This window comes from Haliotis cracherodii, unplaced genomic scaffold (genome assembly GCF_022045235.1).
Source record: "Haliotis cracherodii isolate W230 unplaced genomic scaffold, xgHalCrac1.p SCAF_11, whole genome shotgun sequence".
Classification (NCBI taxonomy): Eukaryota; Metazoa; Mollusca; class Gastropoda; order Lepetellida; family Haliotidae; genus Haliotis; species Haliotis cracherodii.
This window is the reverse complement of record NW_027266266.1, coordinates 37,812,946-37,838,000: the sequence shown is the minus strand read 5'-3', so window position 1 is coordinate 37,838,000 and position 25,055 is coordinate 37,812,946. Positions and strand designations below refer to the sequence as shown.

The 25,055-nt window shown below is 41.1% G+C and overlaps 3 long non-coding RNA genes across 3 annotated transcripts; all 3 read left to right on the top strand.

The window, feature by feature from the left end:
* Positions 1 to 2,662: 2,662 nt before the first annotated feature.
* Positions 2,663 to 4,942, top strand: LOC139455742 (uncharacterized). Its single transcript, XR_011652496.1, has 3 exons — positions 2,663 to 2,703; positions 4,341 to 4,470; positions 4,881 to 4,942. It is a non-coding gene; the product is annotated as an uncharacterized lncRNA (long non-coding RNA).
* Positions 4,943 to 12,883: 7,941 nt separating this feature from the next.
* On the top strand, positions 12,884 to 15,212 carry LOC139455741 (uncharacterized). The gene is made up of 3 exons (XR_011652495.1): positions 12,884 to 12,972; positions 14,608 to 14,737; positions 15,148 to 15,212. It is a non-coding gene; the product is annotated as an uncharacterized lncRNA (long non-coding RNA).
* Positions 15,213 to 23,133: 7,921 nt separating this feature from the next.
* LOC139455740 (uncharacterized) lies at positions 23,134 to 24,753 on the top strand. The gene is made up of 3 exons (XR_011652494.1): positions 23,134 to 23,226; positions 24,116 to 24,245; positions 24,679 to 24,753. It is a non-coding gene; the product is annotated as an uncharacterized lncRNA (long non-coding RNA).
* The last annotated feature ends 302 nt before the right edge of the window (positions 24,754 to 25,055 follow it).

Sequence of the window (25,055 nt, the reverse complement as noted above, 5' to 3'; positions counted from 1 at the left end):
AGTGTTGCTTTGCTGAATTGGTAGCATAGGTTTGCAAATTCTCAGATGGATTATTGCTCACCACTTGTCTTTTACCAAATTCAAGGGGCCCTTGGGGGTATGACCATAGACCATAGACCAAGTCAATTGGGAAAATCCTAGATATTCCTGTCTGGCATCCCTAGCAGTCAACAACGCATGTAGGTTTCCTGCACCCAAGGCCCTCACATCAACATACTTTTCAAACTGTGATGAAAATGTTCTAGGCTGATTTGGACTCCTTGAGGGTGATATGCACTTGACTTGACCTGATGTACCCTGTTATAGTGAAGCAGTTCATGAGAGCCTTAGGCACTTCAGCTGCAGTGACCATATGCAATGGGATAGAGTCCGGGAAGATCGTATTCACGCACATTACCGTTTACTGATTACCCTGAGTAGTCTTGTTTATTTGTGCATTGAGCCTATCTAAAATATCTTACATATGAGACATTCTTCATATATATATTAACCAACAAGTATAGTATTCGTGTTTCTCTTGTCGAGTATATTTTCTCAAAGAAACACGGCAAAGTCTTTAACATTAGGTAGTTCTCTTAATGCAAACATTATATTACTCAAATGCTTGAATAGTTTTGAATCTAAAAGCTGTCTTACCTTTTACGACAGCTCATATGAATAATACCTGCTGTTTGTTGTTGGAAGAATAGATTATTGGTTAAACCCAAGGTTGTAACATTGACAAGACTTCACGACAATTCTTGCCGTAAAAGGCGACTATGCTTATCGTAAAAGGCGACTAACGGGATCGGGTGGTCAGGCTCGCTGACCCGGTTGATGCATGTCATCGTATCCCAATTACGTGGATCGATGCTCATGATGTCAGTCACTGGATTGCCTGGTCCAGACTCGATTAATTACAGACCGCCGTCATATAGCTGGAATATTGCTGAGTGTGGCGTTTAACAACAAACAAACAAACAAACACGTCAATTCTACCGGAACTAGCTATACTACTAGTTATCCTCACGACATAAAGCAGTAAAGACATATGGCATGTCACAGTGTTCCTAGGGGAGCATAGACATATCAATGTATTACATCAAGCTGAACATTTGAGTCTCACGACAAACATTACTGTTTGCCACGGTGGGAGATCTTAGTGGTTAAAGTGGCCGCGCGTCATGCTCAAGATATCGGTTTTCCCTCTTCCCCTTCCTATCTAATGTGGGAAAATGTTGCTTCAAGGGTGGTTTGGGGGCTTATTCTGCCCCGGACTCTCCAAGGGGGCAATATGTATAGAGGAGCAGAATAAATGCGACAATTTTCAATTTCAATTTAATCATTGATATGAATTTTGTTCTCAGGTTCTGGACCAACTTGTATAAGACTATTGTATTACAAGATATTACAGTCAATAGTCGGTTACTGCTCGAGTTGTTTCTGTCCTGACACGGTTGGATACGCCGCTCCATGCTATCTGTAAAATTGTCTAAGTAAGACTCGTTCCATGTCTGATGGATAACATCAGATACTAGGATTCCTAGGTTCCACGGACGTCAAGTGAAACCTATCCCAACGTAACCCTACCGTTGAGTCTACGGTCTGTGAGAAATATTACCGAGCAGTCACTGGTTATAGCACTCGGTTTCCCTCTCGCCGGAACCACGCCAGATTCGTTGGTTAAAGGGGCACTAATCTATGGCTTCTTCCCGGTTCTCTAACACTGCCCGCTAAGGCTCACTAGCGGTCGTAAGTCGTTTTGCTCGCTAACGCAACTTAGTGTGAAAAGAGACTGGACAACGGTATGTAAGGACAGCGTTAATAAATTTTGAGGCAAAATCTAGATTTGTTACCCGTGATCTATGAAGATTTCGATAGTATTACTACAAAGTGCGCATTTTAATTACTTTCTTTAACCTAAACAAACAGACAATAGAATGGTGTAAGCTTATTAGATGTCGTTGTTTGTATCCCTGCAGTGAAAGCATTTTCGGATTTCGGATTGCATGGATAATACGATTACTACTCCCTTGTTGTCGTCCATGTTTCCTGGAATAACCCTACACCTGTGTATTTGTCGTCATGCACTTGTTGCTGACTTCATGCTTCGTTAGGGGAAGAACTACTCCGATTATTTGACAAAGACTCCCATTGGCAGCTCTTGTGTCTGGGTAATTATTCAATCCAACACCAGGATTGAAATGGGTCGAAATGTATGTTACGTAATATGCACGTGAGAACGCAGCAAGAGAGGAATGATCAGTCGTTTAACTGAAAATACGGTCATTGATTAATTACTGTTATCTTGCACAGTAGATTTGTCAAAAGTAAATTGACTGAAAAATATGTCCATGTATTAATTACACACTATTAGACGTGAAAAATGTCTTAAAACATCACAATAGACATTTGGTTGTATTGCGACATATTTAAGCAACATTTCCATTGTCCATATTATATCGTCTTCATTGGTCGTCACCTTGATAAAAAGTTCGTGAGACTGCGACATATACAAAATCATAAATATGTGAAAACTCGTCTGTGACTACTAAGGCCTACATTATAGATAAAGATAACGCCAGAAAAAACAAGGATTGTTGATCACGAGCCACGCTGTATAAAAGCGACCATGGGGATAACTGGGTATTCATTCATCCACCATGAAGGCTGCGTGTCTAATTCTCCTCGTCTCTGTCCTGCTCATCGGAGCAGCGTTTGTCGGTGAGTTAATACATGTCTATTTGGATTGACGCTTCCAAGCCTCCACTGCACTACATTTAATAACTAATAAGATAGTGTAACAAGCATTCAGGATCATCCACCGACGATTGAAAATTATGAACTTTCTAGATGTTTTCAGTGACAAGCAACACCTAACGGACAATTCCGTGACTTTGGCTTTACCCGTGAGAATGAATGGATGAATATTGCTGAATTAGCAATTTTGCCCCCGTGGGGGCACTTCTTGTATCATCTTAACCAGACAGACTCACCTGGGACTGCGTGCGTGTTTCTGGAATGTACCTGAACAAAAACCCTCTTCACGCATAGTATTGATTGTAAGTGTAAAATGATCCCTGTGATCTTGTTGGATGACTTTGTCAAAGCAAGCCCATGGACAAAAATATGTTCATAGATGTAGATAAAAGACTCATTGTTTGACCACTCTTGGAGAATAGGGGTAATTGGTCAAGGACAAATTTAACAAAATGGAAGAGATTATGTGCAGAGAGTTGGCATTGACATATTGGTTTCCTTGAAACTAACTAAGCTAGACTCTATTCTTGAAATGGTTATTCATACGTCCATTGTCTTCAAACATCAGGGGACCAATCAAACATCCAGGCCATGATCCCAAGGTGTTGGTTGACGAATGTGTGCCTTCATCTTGGTTTCTTTTCCCGTGGGCACTGTAGGAATACCTCACCTCCGTCATATCATGCTTTATTGTGCCTGAAAGTGAGATTGACCAATCAATGAGCAGAACAACTAACCCCACATGAGCCCTTATACCGTCAGTAAAAATCCAAGATGGTTGATAGTACTTGATACTGACCTAATATGAAACCGTATACCGTCAGTGACAGCCATCTTGGATTTTTCAACATCCACCTCACATATTTCACATGGAAATTCTGGTACAGAAATTCGTGATTCGACACTGTTTTGTGTTTTGATATCATTAATTTTAATGTGCAAGGACGATCATGTTTCTTGGATCACGTTCGTGACTTTAATAAGATTATATAAAGTTAAAATTATCAACAACGTTTGAAGAGCAGCCTCCCTTTGACCCTAAACGTCACAGGTTTAAGTCTTAAGTTTTGAGGTTTAAGTTTTGACATGACATGTGCAACAAAGATACCAAATAGTGTAAACTTGTCGGCATAATAAATTCATTATGGTGTCTTTAATTGCCGTATATGGTGTCATATTAGGATAGCAGAAAAGGTTTGGGCGAGGCTGACGCAGTTGCCTATACGGTGTCATATTAGGCTAGCAGAAACACGCCTAGCCAAATATATTTCTGCTAACCTAATATGACACCGTAATACGGCAACTAAAGACACCATAACTAATACTCTACTTCCACTTTTCCATTCATCTAATTTTCTGCATTAAAACTCATGCCCAGTGTAACGGCATTTGCCACGACAACAACGACTGCCATCACTGCCACTGTTTATTGATAAACCTCCATTGAATTCTAAACTCAGGGGACCTAACATTCACACATTCCTGCCATCATTCTTGAATTTGAGACTTCACCTTGGTAACTTTTCGCCTGACATTCCATGAATTAATATATCATGCTTCCTACTTTCACTTTTCCGTTGATCTAATTTTCTCCATTTAAGCTGATGCTCAGTGTAATGGCATTTGCCACAGCGACCATGATTGCTCACACTGCCACGACCATTGCCACAACGGACATCATTGTGTCAGACGCCCTGATGAGGTCGCTGGCACTTGTACATGTCGTCATTAGTAAGTACTGCCAGTGAATAAATGCCTATCTGATTTGACTGCATTGAAGTCGTTCTGTTATGCACGATGAGGCTATTTACCTCTTTGGTGATACCCACAAGTTTGAGCATGGGGCTGGAGGACCAAGTATAATTAGCGCAAACCCGGTACTCGAACCGAAGACATGCTGCCTTGATACAGCATGGAGATACAACTGGGGTTTCACCCGAGAGATGTTTCACACATTTTCAACTAAAGCGAATAAATAAAGTCTTGATCTGTAAAACAATAAATGTTCAGTTGAAGAAGGGATAAAATCTGTTACTCATTGAACGTAGCTGAAAACTGTAAAATCTACATGCATTCCTCCAAGCTGTATTTACCTAAGTATTTATAAAACAGTTCTGTATTCATGTATATGTTTGTTTCAGGTGCTGCATCTTGGGAAGAGGTGCTGAATAAACGGCTACCTTGTACTAAGTGTAAATAAATGATACCTATGAGAATTGTGTTCTGTGTATGGTGATTGCTAAACCTGTACGGTTTAAGTTTGGCCTCTGTGAGCAGGGGTGACCATGTGGAATAAGTTCTGCGGTTCTCGACTGCTTTTAGAAATATCACCCTGACTGTACTGACGAGGGTATCAGGTCAGAGCAGTAGTGTGGAGACAGTGTGTTCCGGCCATCTGAGTTGCTGCAGTTCAAAGCACAAAACCTCTAGTAGTAGTGAGTCAATCGACCACTCGCCAGGTTCTGGCCTCTCTATAACACGTGCAGACATCGGGTATTACAACACTGGTACACAAGTCTATATAACAAATTCATGGCACTTTAGACGGCTGGACCACCGGTGCTGCACACTAAGAAAACCTTGTCTTGGCTATATTATTTAGAGTATATCGAATTATCTGCTCAGGAACAAATTCCCTGACTTGTTTTGAGTGTCTTGCAAACAGTTTCTGGTGGTCAAAAATAGCGCTAGAGTAGACCAGTTAAAGATAATTCATCCAATACAGATAGATTTAAAATGTCAACTACAGAAAAAAAATGGTCACGATCATCTGCCGAAACAGATTCCATTGGGCAGAAAAAACAAAGTGATGAGTAACTGAACATCAGTGATGACACTGGGTCTTGGTAAAAAGCATGTCCTGTTCTACTGGAAGCAGCCGACACTCACCAAATTTGTTTATGAATCAGTATCAAATAGTGATGATACAAGGTGTTTACTAAAAGGTGAACATCTCCTGTCCCACATGTGGCACTGGTCTCAAGCACAAGCAAAGGTAATTCAACAGTTCACCAAGTCTTTACCTGAAAAGAAGCACGGGTACACATGTTGCAAGTCAAAATTGCATCGGACATTTGGTCACAGATGCGTCAAATTTGGAAATGTCCACCACATGTCTCCATAAACGAATTGAAAGCTTTACTAAGGCCTTGAATGATTTAACCCTGATCAAACAACGTTTGAGCGAGAGTCGTATGATGCTCTTTAGAATATTTGTATATTGTACATCAAAACTTCTGACATATAGACACCACAGGAACTGTAACCAAACATCCTGGACAAAGATAAACGTTGCAACTCTGAGGCTACTTGTGCAGGTTTGGTTTTTGTTTGTGTGTTTGTTTGTTGTTTAACGCAGCAGTCAGCAACATGACAGCTATATGACGGCGGTCTGAAAATAATCGAGTTCGGACCAGGGAATCTAGTAATTGACATCGTGACCACCAATCCACGCAATTGGGATACAATCAAGTCAGCGAGTCTGACCGTCCGATCCCGTTAGACGCCTCCTACGACAAGCACAGTCACCTTTTATGGCAAGCATTACGTATTAGTCTCCCAATGTCAATAAGAGTGAGTCTGTCCACACCTCTTGCAGCTCCTGACAAGGACAGCCAACATGGTCAGAGGCCTGTGATGCTGACTCACACGTCTCCCTATCATGTCCTAGACATGTTTAGTAAGGGAAAGGTCTGGGCTCATTGCTGGCTATGGCATTCTATGGATGTTGTGCTGCTGGAGGTGGGCATGGGCGTTGTCGTCTTGAAACACAAAACGTCGACCCACACGTCTTGCAAGCAAGACAATACAAGGTGTCAGTATGTTATCCCGGAAGTACTGTCCCTTGACCTTTCCTTGCGCAATATGGAGTGGGATTTGGTGCAGTGATGCCATGCCAAATCTGTCATGAGGTCTCAGGTTGACATTGGATTGACGTTCATTTTAACGACGCTAGACACGACCACGTCTATCAAGGGAGTGCAAAGCGAATGGAGACTCATCTGAATACACCACATGTGTCCAGCAACGATTAACCTAGTTTCGACGTCTAGATCATTGACGTCTGTTGGCAAAACCTGGTCGCGTCATACCCTGTCTGCTAATCACAGACTGTGAAACATTGAATGTATTACCACAGCATGCTGACCTCTGTCAGTTTCAATCATGCCAAAAGACCGTAGAGGATCCGCGAGATGCAGACGCTGCATGACTAGTTCATTCACAAACAATGAATGAAATCAAGTCAATCACAACTGTATGATTAGCAGAATCAATAAGATTGACAGACATAATGGTCCACAAAAACTAATCGACCTTCCTTGAAAATGTCAAACTCTGGAATGGCACCCTGCGCACATATGTGGCGCTACTGCGTGAGGTACGTGCAAACTAAAGGATGTGTTTTGGTGTTAAGTTCTACAGATATTAAAAGTTCTCCACCTATTTTGAGGGGTATATGGTGTGATGTACCCAATGTGTGAGCCGTCAAGCCTAGTGGAAGCCTTTGTATAATAATTTAGTCACTACGTCTGTGACATTGAGGAGTATGGCAATACATGGTACACAACAAAACTGCCTCATCACTAGCTCTCCATATTGCTTTAATGTGAAACCATACAACCACTGTAAAAAAGGATAAATACGCAAATGGAAATAGTTTTTTCTCCTTTTAGGATATTTTCTGATCAAGGAAAGTTTTCATGTCATATGTTATCAAAATGTGAAATAGATGTAAAGCATGTATTTTGTTTAATGGACTGAAGAAGATGTTATGAAACAAAATTGAAATAGATGTAAATAATCTCTGGCTAGATGAATGCTGAGTCTCTGAAAACATGTGGATTGAAACAAATAACGCCATTTAATTTGAAAAGGAGCCCAGTGAAATGGGAGCTTGAAAGGAAAATCTAGAATTGCTTCATTTAAGGCTTTTGCAATGGGCGGAAGGGAAAATTATATGGTTCAGGGACTGTGAGACCAACTCCTCTCTGGTCTATGTCAGAGGTACTAGGTTGACTGCATTGAACTTTTGGTAGGAGTCGTCTAACATGATTCAGAACGCTGACAGGAGTCCCCAAGACATGCAAGGATCCTCAGATTGTGCGCTTGAAGCGATGATGATGTTGTCCAAGTACACGCTCACTTCGGGGATGTCCATCAGAACTAGATTCATCAGATGCTGAAAGGCTGTTGGGACCGTCTTCATACCGAAGGGCACCGATTGGTACTGACAGTCTGGGGTGGCTATTGTGAGTATCCTCCTCGCATGTTCTGAGATGGGAATCTAGTAGTAAGCCTTAAGAAGGTCCAGCTTCAATATGTAGGTGGCATGACCGATGCTGTAGATGCAGTCGTCGATGCGTTGCAGAACATGTGAGTCACATGAGCATTCAACTATCTCGCAGTCGGCACAAACACGGAACAGATTCCCAGGCTTGGGCACCATCAGACAGGGGGAACTCCACTTGCTGTTCCTGGACTTGATCACTCCCTGGCACAGCATGGTTTTGATATCTTCAGCAAGGCTCTCTTATGAGTGTTGAGATTGTAAGGGTGCTGCTTAACTGGCTTTGCGTCGCCCACGTCCACGTCTAATACCATGGCGTTGGTAATACCAGGAGAATCTGGGAACAAGCCCATGTGATCAGTGATCACAGTCTGCATGTATTCTCTTTGTTGATCGAGAAGATGCTTCAGCTCACTCTCTAAGTCAGGACTTCATTGTTACAGACTTGTTTTCCATAACTTCTAATTGATCATCATTTTCTTTGTCAGTGACTACATAGACTGGTTGTGTGGTAGGTCTAGCTTGGTATGCTTTCAGCAAATTAATGTGATCTGGTGTACTGATAGTACACCCTACATCATCAACATGACATTTAACTCGGTAAGTATTTAGCTTTGAGGGAGGATTTTTTATGGACAGCAACACTTGGACACCAGCTTCAAATTCTGTGGCACAAGCCTTCTTGTCAAAGTGAACCTCAGGCTTACACTGAGCAGCGAACAAGTGTTGCTTTGCTGAATTGGTAGCATAGGTTAGCAAATTCTCAGATGGATTATTGCTCACTACTTGTCTTTTACCAACTTCAACCGGCCCTTGGGGGTATGACCATAGACCATAGACCAAGTCAATTGGGAAAATCCTAGATATTCCTGTCTGGCATCCCTAGCAGTGAACAACGCATGTAGGATTCCTGCACCCAAGGCACTCACATCAACATACTTTTCAAACTGTGATGAAAATGTTCTAGGCTGACTTGGACTCCTTGAGGGTGATATGCACTTGACTTGACCTGATGTACCCTGTTATAGTGAAACAGCCTTAGTCGCTACAGCTGCAGTGACCATATGCAATGGGATAGAGTCCGGGAAGATCGTATTCACGCACATTACCGTTTACTGATTACCCTGAGTAGTCTTGTTTGTTTGTGCATTGAACCTATATAAAATATCTTACATATGAGACATTCTTCATATATATATTAACCAACATGTATAGTATTCGTGTTTCTCTTGTCGGTGAGTATATTTTCTCAAAGAAACATGGCAAAGTCTTTAACATTAAGTAGTTCTGTTAATGCAAACATTATATCACTCAAATGCTTGAATAGTTTTGAATCTAAAAGCTGTCTTATCTTTTACGAGAGCTCATATGAATAATACCTGCTGTTTGTTGTTGGAAGAATAGATTATTGGTTAAACCCAAGGTTGTAACATTGACAAGACTTCACGACAATTCTTGCCGTAAAAGGCGACTATGCTTGTCGTAAAAGGCGACTAACGGGATCGGGTGGTCAGGCTCGCTGACCCGGTTGATGCATGTCATCAACCCCCAATTGCGTGGATCGATGCTCATGATGTCAGTCACTGGATTGCCTGGTCCAGACTCGATTATTTACAGACCGCCGTCATATAGCTGGAATATTGCTGAGTGTGGCGTTAAACAACAAACAAACAAACAAACACGTCAATTCTACCGGAACTAGCTATACTACTAGTTATCCTCACGACATAAAGCAGTAAAGACATATGGCATGTCACAGTGTTCCTAGGGGAGCATAGACATATCAATGTATTACATCAAGCTGAACATTTGAGTCTCACGACAAACGTTACTGTTTGCCACGGTGGGAGATCTTAGTGGTTAAAGTGGCAGCGCGTCATGCTCAAGATATCGGTTTTCCCTCTTCCCCTTCCTATCTAATGTGGGAAAATATTGCTTCAAGTGTGGTTTGGGGGCTTATTCTGCCCCGGACTCTCCAAGGGGGGCAATATGTTTAGAGGAGCAGAATAAATGCGACAATTTTCAATTTCAATTTAATCATTGATATGAATTTTGTTCTCAGGTTCTGGACCAACTTGTATAAGACTATCGTATTACAAGATATTACAGTCAATAGTTGGTAACTGCTTGAGTTGTTTCTGTCCTGACACGGTTGGATACGCCGCTCCATGCTATCTGTAAAATTGTCTAAGTAAGACTTGTTCCATGTCTGATGAATAACATCAGATACTAGGATTCCTAGGTTCCACGGACGTCAAGTGAAACCTATCCCAACGGGAACCCTACCGTTGAGTCAAAAACCCTCTTCACGCATAGTATTGATTGTAAGTGTAAAATGATCCCTGTGATCTTGTTGGATGACTTTGTCAAAGCAAGCACATGGACAAAACTATGTTCATAGATTTAGATAAAAGACTCATTGTTTGTCCACTCTGGGAGAATAGGGGTAATTGGTCAACGATAATTTTAACAAACTCTTTGAAGAGAGTTGGCATTGACATATTGGTTTCCTTGAAACTAACTAAGCTAGACTCTATTCTTGAAATGGTTATTCATACGTCCATTGTCTTCAAACATCAGGGGACCAATCAAACATCCAGGCCATGATCCCAAGGTGTTGGTTGACGAATGTGTGCCTTCATCTTGGTTTCTTTTCCCGTGGGCACTGTAGGAATACCTCACCTCCGTCATATCATGCTTTATTGTGCCTGAAAGTGAGATTGACCAATCAATGAGCAGAACAACTAACCCCACATGAGCCCTTATACCGTCAGTAAAAATCCAAGATGGTTGATAGTACTTGATACTGACCTAATATGAAACCGTATACCGTCTGTGACAGCCATCTTGGATTTTTCAACACCCACCTCACATATTTCACATGGAAATTCTGGTACAGAAATTCGTTATTGGACACAGTTTTGTGTTTTAATATCATTAATTTTGATGTGCAAGGACGATCATGTTTCTTGGATCACGCTCGTGACTTTAATAAGATTATATAAAGTTAAAATTAACAACAAGGTTTGAAGAGCAGACTCCCTTTGACCCTTAACGTCACAGGTTTAAGCGTTAAGTTTTGAGGTTTAAGTTTTGACATGACATGACATGACAAAGATACCATAAAGTGTAAACTTTTCGGCATAATAAATTCATTATGGTGTCTTTAGTTGCCGTATAAGATGTCATATTAGGTTAGCAGAAAAGGTTTGGGCGAGGCTGACGCAGTTGCCTATACGGTGTCATATTAGGCTAGCAGAAACACGCCTAGCCAAATATATTTTTGCTAACCTAATATGACACCGTATACGGCAACTAAAGACACCATAACTAATACTCTACTTCCACTTTTCCTTTCATCTAATTTTCTGCATTAAAACTCATGCCCAGTGTAACGGCATTTGCCACGACAACAACGACTGTCATCACTGCCACTGTTTATTGATAAACCTCCATTGAATTCTAAACTCAGGGGACCTAACATTCACACATTCCTGCCATCATTCTTGAATTTTGACTTCACCTTGGTAACTTTTCGTGTGACTTGCCATGAATTAATATATCATGCTTCCTACTTTCGCTTTTACGTTGATCTAATTTTTTTGCATTTAAGCTGATGCTCAGTGTAACGGCATTTGCCACAGCGACCATGATTGCTCACACTGCCACGACCATTGCCACAACGGACATCATTGTGTCAGACGCCCTGATGAGGTCGCTGGCACTCGTTCCATGTCTGATGGATAACATCAGATACTAGGATTCCTAGGTTCCACGGACGTCAAGTGAAACCTATCCCAACGTAACCCTACCGTTGAGTCTACGGTCTGTGAGAAATATTACCGAGCAGTCACTGGTTATAGCACTCGGTTTCCCTCTCGCCGGAACCACGCCAGATTCGTTGGTTAAAGGGGCACTAATCTATGGCTTCTTCCCGGTTCTCTAACACTGCCCGCTAAGGCTCACTAGCGGTCGTAAGTCGTTTTGCTCGCTAACGCAACTTAGTGTGAAAAGAGACTGGACAACGGTATGTAAGGACAGCGTTAATAAATTTTGAGGCAAAATCTAGATTTGTTACCCGTGATCTATGAAGATTTCGATAGTATTACTACAAAGTGCGCATTTTAATTACTTTCTTTAACCTAAACAAACAGACAATAGAATGGTGTAAGCTTATTAGATGTCGTTGTTTGTATCCCTGCAGTGAAAGCATTTTCGGATTTCGGATTGCATGGATAATACGATTACTACTCCCTTGTTGTCGTCCATGTTTCCTGGAATAACCCTACACCTGTGTATTTGTCGTCATGCACTTGTTGCTGACTTCATGCTTCGTTAGGGGAAGAACTACTCCGATTATTTGACAAAGACTCCCATTGGCAGCTCTTGTGTCTGGGTAATTATTCAATCCAACACCAGGATTGAAATGGGTCGAAATGTATGTTACGTAATATGCACGTGAGAACGCAGCAAGAGAGGAATGATCAGTCGTTTAACTGAAAATACGGTCATTGATTAATTACTGTTATCTTGCACAGTAGATTTGTCAAAAGTAAATTGACTGAAAAATATGTCCATGTATTAATTACACACTATTAGACGTGAAAAATGTCTTAAAACATCACAATAGACATTTGGTTGTATTGCGACATATTTAAGCAACATTTCCATTGTCCATATTATATCGTCTTCATTGGTCGTCACCTTGATAAAAAGTTCGTGAGACTGCGACATATACAAAATCATAAATATGTGAAAACTCGTCTGTGACTACTAAGGCCTACATTATAGATAAAGATAACGCCAGAAAAAACAAGGATTGTTGATCACGAGCCACGCTGTATAAAAGCGACCATGGGGATAACTGGGTATTCATTCATCCACCATGAAGGCTGCGTGTCTAATTCTCCTCGTCTCTGTCCTGCTCATCGGAGCAGCGTTTGTCGGTGAGTTAATACATGTCTATTTGGATTGACGCTTCCAAGCCTCCACTGCACTACATTTAATAACTAATAAGATAGTGTAACAAGCATTCAGGATCATCCACCGACGATTGAAAATTATGAACTTTCTAGATGTTTTCAGTGACAAGCAACACCTAACGGACAATTCCGTGACTTTGGCTTTACCCGTGAGAATGAATGGATGAATATTGCTGAATTAGCAATTTTGCCCCCGTGGGGGCACTTCTTGTATCATCTTAACCAGACAGACTCACCTGGGACTGCGTGCGTGTTTCTGGAATGTACCTGAACAAAAACCCTCTTCACGCATAGTATTGATTGTAAGTGTAAAATGATCCCTGTGATCTTGTTGGATGACTTTGTCAAAGCAAGCCCATGGACAAAAATATGTTCATAGATGTAGATAAAAGACTCATTGTTTGACCACTCTTGGAGAATAGGGGTAATTGGTCAAGGACAAATTTAACAAAATGGAAGAGATTATGTGCAGAGAGTTGGCATTGACATATTGGTTTCCTTGAAACTAACTAAGCTAGACTCTATTCTTGAAATGGTTATTCATACGTCCATTGTCTTCAAACATCAGGGGACCAATCAAACATCCAGGCCATGATCCCAAGGTGTTGGTTGACGAATGTGTGCCTTCATCTTGGTTTCTTTTCCCGTGGGCACTGTAGGAATACCTCACCTCCGTCATATCATGCTTTATTGTGCCTGAAAGTGAGATTGACCAATCAATGAGCAGAACAACTAACCCCACATGAGCCCTTATACCGTCAGTAAAAATCCAAGATGGTTGATAGTACTTGATACTGACCTAATATGAAACCGTATACCGTCTGTGACAGCCATCTTGGATTTTTCAACACCCACCTCACATATTTCACATGGAAATTCTGGTACAGAAATTCGTTATTGGACACAGTTTTGTGTTTTAATATCATTAATTTTGATGTGCAAGGACGATCATGTTTCTTGGATCACGCTCGTGACTTTAATAAGATTATAAAGTTAAAATTAACAACAAGGTTTGAAGAGCAGCCTCCCTTTGACCCTTAACGTCACAGGTTTAAGCGTTAAGTTTTGAGGTTTAAGTTTTGACATGACATGACATGACAAAGATACCAAAAAGTGTAAACTTTTCGGCATAATAAATTCATTATGGTGTCTTTAGTTGCCGTATAAGATGTCATATTAGGTTAGCAGAAAAGGTTTGGGCGAGGCTGACGCAGTTGCCTATACGGTGTCATATTAGGCTAGCAGAAACACGCCTAGCCAAATATATTTTTGCTAACCTAATATGACACCGTATACGGCAACTAAAGACACCATAACTAATACTCTACTTCCACTTTTCCTTTCATCTAATTTTCTGCATTAAAACTCATGCCCAGTGTAACGGCATTTGCCACGACAACAACGACTGTCATCACTGCCACTGTTTATTGATAAACCTCCATTGAATTCTAAACTCAGGGGACCTAACATTCACACATTCCTGCCATCATTCTTGAATTTTGACTTCACCTTGGTAACTTTTCGTGTGACTTGCCATGAATTAATATATCATGCTTCCTACTTTCGCTTTTACGTTGATCTAATTTTTTTGCATTTAAGCTGATGCTCAGTGTAACGGCATTTGCCACAGCGACCATGATTGCTCACACTGCCACGACCATTGCCACAACGGACATCATTGTGTCAGACGCCCTGATGAGGTCGCTGGCACTTGTTCATGTCGTCATTAGTAAGTCCTGCCAGTGAATAAATGCTTATCTGATTTGACTGCATTAAAGTCGTTCTGTTATGCACGATGAGGCTATTTACCTCTTTGGTGATACCCACAAGTTTGAGCATGGGGCTGGAGGACCAAGTATAATTAGCGCAAACCCGGTACTCGAACCAAAGACATGCAGCCTTGACACCGCATGGAGATACAACTGGGGTTTCACCCGAGAGATGTTTCACACATTTTCAACTAAAGCGCATGAATAAAGACTTGATCTGTAAAACAATAAATGTTCAGTTGAAGAAGAGATAAAATCTGTTACTCATTGAACGTAGCTGAAAACTGTAAAATCTACATGCATTCCTCCAAGCTGTATTTACCTAAGTATTTATAAAACAGTTCTGTATTCATGTATATGTTTGTTTCAGGTGCTGCATCTTGGGAAGAGGTGCTGAATAAACGGCTACCTTGTACTAAGTGTAAATAAATGATACCAATGAGAATTGTGTTCTGTGTATGGTGATTGCTAAACCTGTATGGTTTAAGTTTGGCCTCTGTGAGCAGATGTGACTATGTGGAATAAGTTCTGCGGTTCTCGACTGCTTTTAGAAATATCACCCTGACTGTACTGACGAGGGTACCAGGTCAGAGCAGTAGTGTGGAGACAGTGTGTTCCGGCCATCTGAGTTGCTGCAGTTCAAAGCAAAAAACCTCTAGTTGTAGTGAGGCAATCGACCACTCGCCAGGTTCTGGCCTCTCTATCACATGTGCAGACATCGGGTATTACAACACTGGTACACAAGTCTATATAACAAATTCATGGCACTTAAGACGGCTTGACCCCAGTGCTCCACACTAAGTAAATCTTGTCTTCGCTATATTAATTAGTGTATATCGAATTATCTGCTCGGGAACAAATTCCCTGACTTGTTTTGAATGTCTTGCAAACAGTTTCTGGTGGTCACAAATAACGCTAGAGTAGACCAGTAAAAGATAATTCATCTAATACAGATAGATTTAAAATGTCAACGCCAGACAAAAATTAGTCACGATCATCTGCCGAAACAGATTCCATTGGGTGGAAAAGGCAGCAAAGTGATGGATAACTGAAAATCAGTGATGACACTGGATCTTATGGAGTGGGATTTGGTGCAGTGATGCCATCCCACACCATAACCGATCTACCGTTAAATCTGTCATGAGGTCTCAGGTTGACATTGGATTGACGTTCATTTCAATGACGCTAGACACGACCACGTCTATCAAGGGAGTGCAAAGCGAATGGAGACTCATCTGAAAACACCACATGTGACCAGCAACGATTAACCTAGTTTCGACGTCTAGATCATTGACGTCTGTTGGCAAAACCTGGTCGCGTCATACCTTGTCTGTTAATCACAGACTGTGAAACATTGAATGTATTGACCACAGCATGCTGACCTCTGCCAGTATCCATCATGCCAAAAGACCGTAGAGGATCCGCACGATGCCGACACCGCATGACTAGTTCATTCACAAACAATGAATGAAATCAAGTCAATCACAACTGTATGATTAGCAGAATCAATAAGATTGACAGACATAATGGTCCACAAAAACTAATCGACCTTCCTTGAAAATGTCAAACTCTGGAATGGCACCCTGCGCACATATGTGGCGCTACTGCGTGAGGTACGTGCAAACTAAAGGATGTGTTTTGGTGTTAAGTTCTACAGATATTAAAAGTTCTCCACCAATTTTGATGGGTATATGGTGTGATCGATGTACCCAATGTGTGAGCCGTCAAGCCTAGTGGAAGCCTTTGTATAATAATTTAGTCACTACGTCTGTGACACTGAGGAGTATGGCAATACATGGTACACAACAAAACTGCCTCATCACTAGCTCTCCATATTGCTTTAATGTCTTCTATGTGGAACCATACAACCACTGTAAAAAAGGATAAATACGCAAATGGAAATAGTTTTTTCTCCTTTTAGGATATTTTCTGATCAAGGAAAGTTTTCATGTCATATGTTATCAAAATGTGAAATAGATGTAAAGCATGTATTTTGTTTAATGGACTGAAGAAGATGTTATGAAACAAAATTGAAATAGATGTAAATAATCTCTGGCTAGATGAATGCTGAGTCTCTGAAAACATGTGGATTGAAACAAATAACGCCATTTAATTTGAAAAGGAGCCCAGTGAAATGGGAGCTTGAAAGGAAATTCTGGAATTGCTTCATTTAAGGCTTTTGCAATGGGCGGAAGGGAAAATTATATGGTTCAGGGACTGTGAGACCAACTCCTCTCTGGTCTATGTCAGAGGTACTAGGTTGACTGCATTGAACTTTTGGTAGGAGTCGTCTAACATGATTCAGAATGCTGACAGGAGTCCCCAAGACATGCAAGGATCCTCAGATTGTGCGCTTGAAGCGATGATGATGTTGTCCAAGTACACGCTCACTTCGGGGATGTCCATCAGAACTAGATTCATCAGATGCTGAAAGGCTGTTGGGACCGTCTTCATACCGAAGGGCACCGATTGGTACTGACAGTCTGGGGTGGCTATTGTGAGTATCCTCCTCGCATGTTCTGAGATGGGAATCTAGTAATAGGCCTTAAGAAGGTCCAGCTTCAATATGTAGGTGGCATGACTGATGCTGTAGATGCAGTCGTCGATGCGTTGCAGAACATGTGAGTCACATGAGCATTCAACTATCTCGCAGTCGGCACAAACACGAAACTGATTCCCAGGCTTGGGCACTATCAGACAAGGGGAACTCCACTTGCTGTTCCTGGACTTGATCACACCCTGGCACAGCATGGTTTTGATATCTTCACCAAGGCTATCTTGTGAGTGTTGAGATTGTAAGGGCGCTGCTTAACTGGCTTGGCGTCGCACACGTCCACGTCTAATACCATGGCATTGGTAATACCAGAAGCATCTGGGAACAAGCCCATGTGATCAGTGATCACAGTCTGCATGTCTTCTCTTTGTTGATCGAGAAGATGCTTCAGCTCGATCTCTAAGTCAGGACTTCACTGTTACAGAGTTGTTTTCCATAACTTCTCATTGATCATCATTTTCTTTGTCAGTTACTACATAGACTGGTTGTGTGGTAGGTCTAGCTTGGTATGCTTTCAGCAAATTAATGTGATCTGGTGTACTGATAGTATACCCTACATCATTAACCTGCCATTTAACTCGGTAAGTATCTAGCTTTGAGGGAGGATTTTTTATGGACAGCAACACTTGGACACCAGCTTCAAATTCTGTGGCACAAGCCTTCTTGTCAAAGTGAGCTACAGGCTTACACTGAGCAGCGAACAAGTGTTGCCTTGCTGAATTGGTAGCATAGGTTAGCAAATTCTCAGATGGATTATTGCTCACCACTTGTCTTTTACCAACTTCAACCGGCCCTTGGGGGTATGACCATAGACCAACTCAGTTGGGAAAATCCTAGATATTCCTGTCTGGCATCCCTAGCAGTGAAGAACGCATGTAGGATTCCTGCGTCCAAGTCCCTCACATCAACATACTTTTCAAACTGTGATGAAAATGTTCTAGGCTGATTTGGACTCCTTGAGGGTGATATGCACTTGACTTGACCTGATGTACCCTGTTATAGTGAAGCAGTTAATGAGAGCCTTAGTCAGTACAGCTGCAGTGACCATATGCAATGGGATAGAGTCCAGGAAGATCGTATTCACGCACATTACCGTTTACTGATTACCCTGAGTAGTCTTAGGTAACAGACTTACCATGTCAATAATGACCTTTCAGAAAGCTGCACCCACAATTGGCACTATTTTCAAAGGGGTCAGGGCAATTACCTGGTTTTTAACCTGCCACCTGACAAATATGTACACAGTACATCCCTGGTAAGAAATATTCAGAATTGATCCGCCCGTAGGTCATAGTCCTACCAAGGTGACCGGCAAACAAACTCTCTTGAGTCAAACTGAGAATAAAATCTCTTAATTCCATCGCAACTATGACATGAGCTCCATCGTTTAACCCACCCTGAGGATGTCTTCTCATTAGAACACCCCAATGAACAAAACAATACCCAGAATTCTGATCCCCTGCCTATGACATGAGCTCCATTGTCTAAATCCACCTTCTGAGACCTACAGAGCGACTCCTGATTCCAATTGACCTGGATAACACTTGATTAATCCCTATCATTGGCCAGCCCTGTCACATTGGGCGTGGCTACCTGCTCCTGGGCGAATGTAGAATGAACAACACCCTCCTTGTCTACCTCGGCCTTATCAATAAGATTATGTGTGACTTCCTGATTAACACTAGTAACAACATCTGCCTCATCAAATACAGCAGACACACAGGAGTCGGATATATCAATTACCTCTTTTAACTGCCTGACTTAGGACATAGACTGAGTAATGACGCAAATCGGGAAAAAACCCGGACTAGCCACGACTGGAAACTGGTTAACCACTAAAGCCTGATTGCATCATCCTGAACAACAATCATCTGTTAAGTTGTCAACAGACATCAACACCTGAGATTGTCAAAACGTCCGTGACGCCATCAATCACTTCACCAGTAACTTGCCTTTGAGCCATTCTTTGTGTGATGGTACAGAGACACAGCCTTTACCTATTCCACTAACAATTGCGAAATCACCGGTCGCTGACCTACTCAAGCTGGAAACCACCGAGTTGTGCATAAGTAATTGCCACGGTCCCATGTCCGATACACTGACACCTGACTCGACTAATTCCTACGGAACATATCTGACACAGCACCACTATGCACATATGTACCATAGCGATCAACTGGACCGACTATTTCACTACCTTCCGCGCCTGCTGCAGTGTGAACGAAGCCTATTGACGACTTATTATTGTTTGTTTTTTTCTTTTAAAACAATCTACGACCAAGTGATTGGACATGCCACAATAACTGCACCGAGGCTAAGGCACTCTGGAAGCCACACCTTGGCCACCACAACAGCTTGCTAAATAGCCTTCCTACCATTCTGCCGATGCCATTAGTATGTCAATATGTCTGATGACTGAACCTTGTGTACTAGAACATAATTGTCTGACATCTCAGTGACTTCTTCCAACTTTCCCTACTTTCTGATCTGACAAGATAATTTTCAAACCAGGCAACTACTATCCTTGACCTCTTCTAAATCTTTAACCTCAGACAACACCTTAATAGACTCTGCAGTTGTACACAAATTGTCCTTTTTAGCATTAAACTCAGTGTAACTTTCATAGCCTGCCTTTTTGATACCTCACAGTTGCTCACAATACGCTTCACTTTTCACCTCATAAGCTCTGAGAACTGTTGATTTTACTTGCTGATAATACCTGGGTTGACCATCGTCCAATTAGTTTTACGCGACATTTGCCTTCCCCTTAAACCAAGACTAAATGTGAATATGGAAATATTCTTCCAGCCAAAGTAATTTTGACGATATTCTTTCAAACTGACCGAAGAAACCCTCTACCTCAGATTCATCAATGTTGGTTAAAGACCGGTAACAATGATTTATCTTGACTCTATCAGACGCACTATCCTGACTTCTACCTTGTCTTTCTTCCAACTCCTTTAACTTGAGCTCATGTTCCTCTCTTTCAGCCTCTATCTTTCTTTCCTCTCTTTCAGCCTCTATCTTTCCTTCCTCCCTTTGAGCCTCTATCTTTCTTTCCTCTCTTTCAGCCTCTATCTTTCTTTCCTCTATCTGAGCCTCTAACTTTCCTTTCTCTCTTTCAGCGTCTATCTTTCTTTCCTCTCTTTCAGCCTCTAACTTTCCTTTCTCTCTTTCAGCTTCTATCTTTCTTTCCTCTCTTTCAGCCTCTATCTTTCTTTCCTCCCTTTCAGCCTCTTACTTTCCTTTCTCTCTCTCTCAGCCTCTATCTTTTGTTCATCTCTGTCAGCCTCTATCTTTCTTTCCTCCCTTTGAGCCTCTATCTTTCTTTCCTCCCTTTGAGCCTCTGTCTTTCTTTCCTCTCTTTCAGCCTCTGTCTTTCCTTCCTCTCTTTCAGCCTCTAACTTCTTTCTTCTCTTTCAGCCTCTATAGTTTATATTCTCTTTCAGCCTCTAACGTTCCTTTTTCAGCCTCTAACTTTCTTTCCTCTCTTTGAGCCTCTAACTTTCTTTCCTCTCTTTCAGCCCCTATCGTTCCTTCATCTCTTCCAGCCTCTAACTGTCTTGCCTCACTTTGAGCCTCAAGCTCAAACATCTGTCTGTTTCTGAATCAATTTGAAACAGTAGTTGACTCTGGCACCCTTGCACCAGACAATCCTGGACATGGCTTAACGTTGCAACATGAAAATTGCTTTGTTCCGATAAGCCAACAATGTTTAAATATTATTGTAGCATAAAAGTAGGTATATGTTCTCTGGTCTAATTGGTTAAAAGGTGGTGTTGAAATTCCCCCGACTTCAACATCAGAGATGTGGATGAAGTAATTAGTGAATGGGATGACATTTTCTGAGATAATTCAAGATGTTGAAGGAAGTTTGCTTTTTTCCATACACCCACCTAGTTTTATTATTATTACTCACAACAGCTGCTGAAGCTGAAAATCGTTCTGAGACGGCCCACAGAAGTACAGTCAGCGTCTCTGGGGCGCCAGTGACCACTTCACGTCCCTTGATGCAAAAGCAGTACAGCATATCATGAATTGAAAGCTCTACAAATCTACTGTATTATCTACAAATAATACATAATTATTACACAGATTATACATAAACATAAAATTCCCAACCAGATTCGATCAACATCAGCAAGAGTTCCCTCCCTTAAAACATTGCGATTAATGCATGGCCAATGTGTTATCGCAAAATTTGGCAAAAATAAAACGAGATTGACAAAAATCTTAAACATAAATTAAATATTTTGTTTTATAAGATTTGAATCATTTTATGTATAGATGTACGGACATGACGCCATAAGATAAACAAACTACTCCCACCTACTGTGACATTTGTACCCTGGCAACACAATCTTTTCACTTCCAGAATGGCCTGGTTTTGAAGTTCGACGAGCTCTCTGCTTCTCAAATGAAAAGAGTCAAATGGGCCAAACAAACGCATTTATGCAAGATAGTACCAATTCTGTCCTGTACTTTTTACCAGGCCCCAAAAGTCGAGATCACGTCAACGACGAATGGTACACCACTAGGCCCGTTGGTGTAAATGTCATAGGCAACATGATGAAAGATATTTCTACCAACGCTGGTCTCAATAAAGTTTACACAATCCATTGTCTTCTGGCAACTACCATCAATTTGCTCTCAAACGCAGGTATTGAAAATCGCGAGATTTGCTAAATAACCCGCCACGAAACCGATGAATCGCTGGAGTCATATTCCACTGACTCGAGCTCGGCTCTGACACGACACTATTCGAGAATCCTTCAGGGACTGCAGCAGCTCGCTAACGAACGTAGTTTGGTTCCTTTCCAATGGAAATAGCATGCCACCGTCCACTGCTCCGGTGAATAGCTTCCAAGTTAACTATTCTGCTAATTTCCATGGTCTCTTTCACAAATGTAATTCCACCTTAACAGTAAAAACCTTTTTCCATCCCAACTAGGCTGCATGTCCAAAATCTCACACATCTTTGACGTCACTTGTCACCACCTCAGTTTCAGGCGAGATAACACTATCTTGGATGGGAGCCAAACAATACCTATGTCTTTTCTAATATTGATTAATTTGTATCTATAAAGATATGCATTATTATATACAAGTTACACGTGAGAATAACTGTGATAAAAAAAGTAGAAAATTTATGTTTCCTGCTGTTGTGGTTCATCTTGTTGTTGTTGTTGTTTTTGTTTGTTTGTTTTCTGACAAATGGTAGTGAAAATGTAATCACCCCTTTCATAAAATGAACCATCAATATTGGAGTACCTCGAAACCAGTGATCAGTTTCGCGGCACCCCATATCATGCATGTTGCCGAAGGTAAGGACAAGGAGACGTATTACCAACGACAGTTTTGTTGCCTCATGCGCTCAATAAAATAGATTCTCCTAAATATCGATTTTAAATAACGTTCATGTTACAAAGTCGATATCTCGTTTAATATGATTTACGTGATGTTCTGCTGAATGGATGTTCAGATTTTGTTTCATTTGAACACAACCCTGTAAGAAGTGTCCAAATGAAAAAATTCCAACGATCTTTTATGCATAACATCAGCACATCTTACATAACGAAATATTTATCTCCAAACTGAGCAATTTATGTTACTTCTTCCAATTAAAGTAGTTCATTCCATGAAACACACAGATAAAACGTGCATGTGACTGCAACAAATAGAAATCATGATGTGAAACCTGGTCTATGACTACTAAGGTCGTCGTTGCAGATAAAGATAACACCTTGTAGACAAAAACAAAACAAGGATTGTTGATCACGAGCAACAATGTATAAAGGCAACTGCTGGGATACCTGGGTATTCATTCATCCACCATGAAGGCTGCCTATCTAATTCTCCTCGTCTCTGTCCTGCTCATCGGAGCAGCGTTTGTCGGTGAGTAACTTAATATATGTTTATTTGGCTTGACATTTCCCAAACTACATTCAATAACTATTTTTGTTCCGTGAAGATCCGGGGTAGAATAGGTCTTCAGAAACCCAATGCTTGCCGTAAAAGGCGACTATGTTTGTCGTAAAAGGCGACTAACGGGATCGAGTGTTCAGGCTCTCTGATTTGGTTGATACATGCCATCAATCCCAATTGAGTGGATCGATGCTCATGATGTCATTCACTGGATTGTCTGGTCCAGACTCGATAACTTACAGACCGCCACCATATAGCCGGAATATTGCTGAGTGCGGCGTTAAACAGCAAACAAAAAATAACTATTCAATAACAAGTACAGAGAATCATCAAACAACTATTGAAAATTCATAATTTTCTATGAACTAAATGAAGACTTCCATGGCTTTGACTTTACCCATCATACGATGTTGACCCTAGACGAACACAATGGACCTGTGTGCCATCTTCTGCAATGTGATCTGTGGTGAAGACATTATCTGAAAATAAAACATCCGTAGCTATAGTTATGATTGTACCATAAACAGTAAAAACATCCCTGCGGTCTAGTGGAATGAATCACAATAATATGTTCATTGATTAAGATTTTAAAATTATGGTTCAACTACTATGGGAGAAAATGTATTTTTGGTCAAAGCTCTAACTCTTTGAAGCAATTACATGAAGACAGTTGGAGCTCAAAACTAATTAAGATTGCCTGTATGATTGACTGTTGACTCATAAAATTCCATTGTCTTCAAAACTGAGGGTACCATTCAAACGTTCCGCTGATTCTTGAGTGTTGATTGTCAATGTTGTGGCGTCATCTTCATCTTCTGTTTCGTGTGACATGCTATACATGTATATTTCTACGTTACAGCTGATGCCCAGTGTAACGGCATTTGCCACAACGACCTGGAATGCGCACACTGCCAAAACCTATGCCCCGTTGGAGGGCTGTGTGCCAGACGCCCTGATGATCCTGTTGGCACTTGTGCATGTCGTCCTTAGTAAGTACAGCAAGTGAATTAATGAGTATAGGATTTGACTGCTTTGAAGTATTTCACTTATGACAACATGTGACAAAGGTTGTGATACTCATGAACTTGGTTATGGTGCCAGGCAACTCTGTTTTTTTATAGATAAACCAACTAAAGTTGATAAGTACATAAATATAAGATCTTGACATGAAAAACGTCAGGTGCTTACTTGGAGAACAGATAAAATCCGTGTCTCGTTGTTTGAATGAAGGTGAAATAGAAAATGGAAAATATTATTATAATTATTATTATTGCTACTACTACTACTACTACTACTACTACTACTACTACTACTACTACTACTACTACTACGTGTGTTCCTGTGCTTCTTCCAATGGTTCTTGTGAAGCTGTTGCCCAATAGAATAAAATAGTTTTGAGCTCATGAGAATTTCTATTTTCAGGTGCTGTATCCTAGGATGGGTTGTTGAATAAGCTGCCACTTTGTACCAAAGGATAATAAATGTTATAAACAAGAATCTCTCTGGGTTGCTGTGTGACTATGCGCAATAATGAGTGGTTTTCAATTACATATAGAACTAACACCTCTGGGGCAGCATGACTGGACTGGGGCAGCAGTAGTCTTGGGGCACGGGTGTTTATGGCATCTAAGGTGATGCAGTTAGCTGTGCATAGTTGAGTCCCCTCGGCATACCAGGATCCTATAGTTGTGGGTTCGAATCTCAGATTCGCCCTAATTAATACTTAATTTGTCAACACCACATCACCATGTCAAAGTACATGAAGACCTGCATCACCTCAGTCTTTACTCAAACAATTA